The sequence below is a fragment of the Rhipicephalus microplus genome, chromosome X, assembly GCF_043290135.1.
Source record: "Rhipicephalus microplus isolate Deutch F79 chromosome X, USDA_Rmic, whole genome shotgun sequence".
In the NCBI taxonomy this organism is placed as follows: Eukaryota; Metazoa; Arthropoda; class Arachnida; order Ixodida; family Ixodidae; genus Rhipicephalus; species Rhipicephalus microplus.
This window is the reverse complement of record NC_134710.1, coordinates 85,083,794-85,090,595: the sequence shown is the minus strand read 5'-3', so window position 1 is coordinate 85,090,595 and position 6,802 is coordinate 85,083,794.

Sequence of the window (6,802 nt, the reverse complement as noted above, 5' to 3'; positions counted from 1 at the left end):
GCGTGGCTGCAAGGTGTAAGAAAAAAAAGAAAAGAAAACATTATTTTTTAACACGTGCGAAACGTCGTTATAGACGTTACGCAATGTATTCGCATTTTCTAACGATTCCCTTCAAAGAGGTGGTGTCATTTTTTTTTATTGAAGCTCATTTGACATATCAATCCGCTTGCTGGTCGGCAACCACAGCAGTCACTCTCATTTATTACAGAATTGACAAGAAATAACCGCTGTGAGCGAAGGGTTTCTAAAGCTGCCCTGTTAAGCACCTAAAGAATACCGTAAATTCTTAGGAAGTAAACTAGTTTAGTTTGGGACAAAACTTTTGAGATACCAACGAACATGTCAATAAAAAAAAAACTGGGCACATTTAAAAAATTTTGAAGCCGTTGTTTTTGTGCATAAGCATTAGCTTCTAGATTGTCGGGCTCTATAACAAGAAACTTGAGAATGTATCTGAGTATCTTAAGATACAATTGGCAAGTATCGTATCGGATACAATTTCTGTGGCAGTATCTTGCATCTGTATCTGCAATACATTTTGTCCGAGTATCTTGTATATTATCGCGGTACAATTTGAAAGTATATTTGCTCAGCTCTGGCCACGAGAAACGCTAAACGTCCCCATTGACTTCTGCGTTGACTGCACCCAAGTGCGCACGTGTCATTAGGCCCGTTTACATTGACCCGACGAGGGCGCGTTGAGTCGAAATAAACAGGTTTTCTGGACTCGCCCTCCCCATGTATAAGCGGATGCGTCGGGGCGGAGAGTCGTCGCGGCGAGTCCCGTCGACCCGGAGACAGGGGGTAGGTTCACCGAACTCGCCGCACTCAGAAAGGGCATGTATAACCGGTCGCGCTGAGTTGACGGCTCGTGGCCTCTCCCGCCCGTCGCGGTCTCCGCTTCCCCTGTCTCCATCACACCGACGTTGCTCTTTCTCTGTCGGCCGGTACGCGCGCGCTAGGCACGATGACATCCTCGCGGGCTCCACGCACCATGTGGACAGATGATGAAATAACGACGTTGCTAGCTTTAGTCAACGAGAAAAACTCAGTGATTTGCTCCTATCCTGCAAGGAAATATAAAAAAATAGCAAATTACTTTCATTTTTAAGCATAAACGAGGCACAATAAAAATAGAGGTGTAAAATTACGGCAAAATGGTATGCGGCCGTATAAATTTTTACGTAAGCCGATAGAAATTTTACTCAAAAATGTATATTGCATTCCAATTGAAATTACAAGCCCTCAGATTAAAAATTCATCGTGCAAGGATCTCACTGTCCAGTCCGAAAGCCACAGAAATCAGATTAGCCAAACAGGGTGAGCGTATGAGGCAAGAGGAACACGGTGCACTTAATTGTGGTGGAACTGTACACTTTATTCCAACAATTGATGAGGGTCTTTAGTCATTTTCATTTAAAAACTGCTTATTGTTTTCAATTTAAAATTTTCAACGAGGTTCAGGGCGCCGCTCAATTCGTATTAGCGACAAGCCACAACTATTGCAAAAAATGACTCGCGTGTAGGGCTTCAAAGGATTTTCCACAGCATCAGGTACGCAAATGAAAGGCGTTACAAACCATGAATCACGGCGAATTCCTGGAGAGACCAGCCAGGGGTGAACAGGGGACGGTGCGTCAGGCTGTAGATACGCCTGCGGCGAGCACTGTGCCGCAACAGAGCCACTGCTGCCATCGCGTTGTGCAGTGTTAGCCAAGACATCAACACAAACATAAAGTACAGCTGATGCAAACTGAGAAAAAATACCAAGACAGCCATCGCGGTGGCGGAGCGACAACAGCGTAAACAACCGCAGCCCACAGCGGCGAGAGGCGAGAGCGCAGGCTTGGAGGAGCGGAAACCGGTACCGGAAAACGGGCTTTCAGCTCGCCTCGACGCAAAGCGTCGCTGCGATCACCGCTCACCTCAACTCGTCCGTGCGAGTTCATATAAACTCGGGCGCGTCGAGGTAAGCTGAACCCGCCACTCAACTCAGCCCGCCCTCATCGCGTCCATGTACACGGGCCTATTGGGAGCGCCGTCAGGGACGCCGTTCATTTCCTCGCAAGCGCGCTGCCGATCCCACGCGCAGTAGTTTCAGTGGAGTGACTTTGAAAGAGAGAAGAATGAAGAAAAAAAGTGAAGTACTCTTTGTAAATTCCAAGGTGTGTTTGGCGGATGCTTGAGCCTATCGAGGCTGCAGGGTCGGTCAGAATGGAACGCAATGTGCGCATCTCCTTCCTTGCATGCTTGGACGCGCAGGACATAGCAACGCTATTTGCAAGCATCGAGCGAGCGCTGTAGAATACGACGTGAGGCGCGACCAACGCGACCGGCGTCCATTGGCGCACCAAGGCGGCCACCTGGCTCCGTCCTAAAAGGCATGGACGGAGGACGGACAGACAAGAACATGAGGCATTAAAGCCTTGAATGTGTAGCGCCGTCTCTCAGCGTAGGTCTCCTCAACATGGCTGCACAGTGATGAGGAGTAGAAGCGAAAGGAATGTAGGAGAGAAGAGGGAGATTATGGAAGACACGTTATTTGACCCCGCCATGTGCGCTCGCGCTCGCGTCGCCTCTCAGCCAAGTAAAGCCATGAGGCCAGTAGACAGGCAAGGGAGGGATGTAAACAAACATCACGTGAAGGGTTCCCGGACGCGTGAAGAGTTCGGAGTCGCAAAAAGGTTGAATCCACCTTTCACATGGGGAGGGCGAAAATCGCATGAACGCCCGAAAAGCAGACAACTTCACAAGAGCAGCGCCGACATTTGGTCCACGAGAGAATTCATGTTCATTGGTCTGATGCAGCCGTTCGGGCAAAAGATGACGGCCGGGTGGCAAAGAGAGAAAGAAATATTTTAATGAAGGGCTGGAGATGTTTGTCTGGCTTTTCGACTAACTTGCTACTCCAGGTGCTGGGTGATGGTTATCTCTACAATGATAAACACATAACCCATACAACCACACATGTAAGTTACATTTTACACCGACCATCGACGGCCTTTCGAGCCGAGTGCCAGCGAACAGGGCGAGCTGAGAAAACGGCGTTGTACGCAGAGCAGCGTCGAGACAATGACGGAAACGCGTTCGCCAGCGCCGACGCCGCTTTCGGCAGGTGTTCTTCGAGCGGCTTCGGCGGCGATGTCACCAACTGTTTGGGACCTCGAATTTCAACTTCGCTGGTTAACCACCTGTACGGTTGGGCGGTGAATTTTTTTTTTGCTCTAGTTGACTGGCCGTTTACAGTGGCCTATCGACATCATTACGTTAATTTTAAAAATATACCGCGGCCAACAGCTGGTAACGGTCTGCGATGCTGTTGGTTGGGTATCACACTTTCGCTGTAAATGTTTCGAGCCGATGCGGCCAACACACATTCTTTTACACTTTTTCGACTCGTTCAAATGCTTTTCTGAAGCGCATTCAGTTGACTTCGGGGCAACAAGGTGACTGGTGAAGGTTTCACCGAATAAACACCCGTTTCAAGCCTGAGTATATACAGACCGGCGAGTAAAAAGCCATTGCTTCAGTTTTTAACGAAGACTTTGCGTGGGTGTCCCGCGAGGGTGACGCATTGTAATATTCAAATTTTAAACGTGTCTTATTCTGTCACCGAGAAATTGTGCGTCCCTCAAGGCGTGGCTTCAAGTGGGAGCTAGTTGCTGAGTGAATTAAAGTGCGTCCCGGAAAGTTATCGTCAGGTAACACAAACCAAAGCCTCTGCAATAAAATAATGCAAATACATCACTAACGCCTCGCATGGAATTTAGTGAATAGCCCGTATATCAGTGCAGAAAAACATAACATTGTTGTTTGCCGCTTCAGAAGTATGGCTTAGAGCGGTACCATTTCTGCGTTGGCAGTTTAGGCTAATTGTCCTCTACATTTTGCGCAGCAAAAGCTTTACATAACTCTATCGATGTTTACTCTATAGCTTCAGCGAGATGAAGAAACCGTCCCTGTAATCATATCCTATTTTCAATGCCAAAGCCTCCTGGCCTGACAAGAGAACAGCTGTATGCAATGGAAATGCATCTGCTACATGACAGGCTACCCTGAGTGATACAACATACATTATAAGGTACGTTTATATATATGTGTAATAAACTGCTGTACTGTTTACGTGTTCTCTGTGCTTATATGTTCCCCTTTACATAACTTCATAGTCATTGATTATGCTTACCCATATCTGGTGATGTCCTCATTTGTTTTTGCAAGACGGCGATGCAACGACGTGATGACGTCCGCCGAATGTCCCCTCTGCAAGTGCGGTAAAATATGTAGACGTCTGATGCTAAACATCACCTTGAAGCTCATGCTTGAAGTGCTGTATTTGACAACGGTTAATGTGAGTGAGTGTGAGTGATTATAAACGAAGAGAAGAGAAAAGCGAGCCCCGTAACTGTCTCTCAGGGGGAGGACCCCTCAACAGCAAGTAGCTCACGAAGGGTAAGGGTAAAGGAGGGATTAAAAGGATAGGATTAAACAGTAAAGAGATATAGAGGGAGGAAAAAGTGAGGCGCAGGGACAGCAAATGACAGAAAACGACGGAAGTAAAGAGGAGTTGGAAAGATAGATATGGTCGCAGGAGTCTGAGGACGGGGCACCACTGGGCGAGAGCTCTTGTCGGCGTCAGGAGATGGCGTAGGGGGAGCCCAGTCGGCCAGAGCTGCACTGTGGTCGGAGATTGTGGAGGCGCAACCAGTCGGCTCGAAATCCAGAGAGCGAGTCAATCGGCAATGGTTTACGGCGTGAACTATCATCCACGTGAAATATGTGTATCACGCAACCTACACGGCAATAGCGTTGAAATGAAACACTAGCCAGGCGCTTTATTTACAGTACGTGGCACTGCTGAGCTCAATGACGCAGGTTTTATTGCGAGCCACGATGGTCCCATTTCAATGTGGGCGGAACGCAAGGAAGCTCATGTGCTTAGAATTCGTTTGAAGTTCAGGGTGAGGCGGAAATCTTGAGGAAACTAAAAATGTGACAATATGAGGTATCTCTGGAGCACGTTTCGACAAACAGTATTGCCTTCTTCAAGACAATACGACTGTATTTGTGTGAGCTCCAGGCAATCGCAGTCAATCTGCAGTTGCTTACTACTTTTCAGCTCATAACCAGATTATGGTTTCCATTTGACTAATCAAAAATTACAAATTACATTGCGAAACTAGCATTATGACAGTGAGAGAAATTCAGTCTTTGCGACATTTAGTTATCTCTCGTGCAAAAACAGTTTATAAACTGCGCTTAAAGCTGTTTTGCCTTATCACTGTCTTATATTAGACTAGTTTTTTAAAATGTAAAATTGATTCCTCCATCATAAGAATCGGTATAATACAAAAGTAACACTTGTCCTTACATTGAATGTTAATTGCACATTGATATAAAAGAAGTTGCACACGTCTTCTAATGCTTGACAGCTGTGGCACTATTTAACGTGAACAAACCCTCGCTGAAGCTTATAGGGGTACCTCTCCATTGCGACGACTAACGTCCATGATCAATGATTGAACAAACCTTTGTGGTCCTAGACGCTTGTAGTAGCTGCAGTAGTAAACGGTCACAGCGGAATCAGAGGAATTGGAGTGGCAGCCAAGATAGCCGTCACTGAATGGACGCCGAACTTAAGCTAAGTTCACCTACTCGCGGCCTGTTACAGTATTGAACTCCACTAGCCGACTGGAGAGAAACGAGACGAGCGTCGTGTGTCTACGTTGTTGGCCAGCGGCGAGGTTTTAGCGGAGCGAGCACAAGTGGAGAGCACGGAGTTACAGCTAGGTGACGCAGAGCTATTTTTGGTCTGAATGAATCCTATAAGCGAGGCCGAAGCTATAGGGGTAATATCGCCACTTGGCGTTGCGTCAATGCATCCAAGAAATTGCACTTCTCCTTAGGGAAACGCGCCGAATCAATGAACGCGTAGAAACGACGCGTTGAAGAAATAATCGTCAATTTCACAGTCCCTGCACGTTGCTTCACTTTACCGGGATCACTGTGAAATGACAGTGTTAGATATAAGAGGCGCGTTTGTAAAACTTCCAGAGTACATGGCCGTGTGGGTAGCGTGGCCGGCCTTTTTTGTCGAGCACCGAAAGGGAGTGGGCTTGACTCCCCTTGACAGAACGTTCTTTCTTTTCTGATCATGTGTATTTTTCAGGGTCATTCGGAAATACGTCACTGAAGTCTTGGTCGACCCCGGTATGAAACACTTTATTGTTAAAGAACTCTACAAGGCTGTGCTCACCTGATGCCTTTGCATCATTGTTAACTGAGATCCTTCATAAAATTTACTGCTAATAAACAAGTTGTAAATGTGGCGAGAATTTCTTTTAGCTTAGCTTCAAGCAGGTTTACGTTTTCGTGATGGCTGAAATTGTGTTCATTCGATGCGTTAGTGTTTTTTTATATATATAGAAGAGAGACGCCCCAAGTACTTTTGAGTTTGATCAAAACAGTGTGTCACAGTTATCATGCCTATATTACTATTAAGTAAAATCCTATGCGCATCAGTCACGAAAATAAAAAAAATACAAGAGGTAGGTAAATTATATAAAGTTGCCTTAATCACATTCACAAAAGAAGACTTTACACATGAGGCGTTTTTTTTTTCTAAAAGAGCGAAATGCAGAAACTGAAACCAGGCTAAATTTCACTGGAACGTAAAGCATGCCTAAGTATCTTAAATTTCTAGAACAGTTATAATCAAAATAGGGCAATTCCTTATTCTAACATAAGCTCACTAAAGCAGTTTCTAATAAAAAATGAGCCAATTGGCTGAGCTTAAGCTACTCCA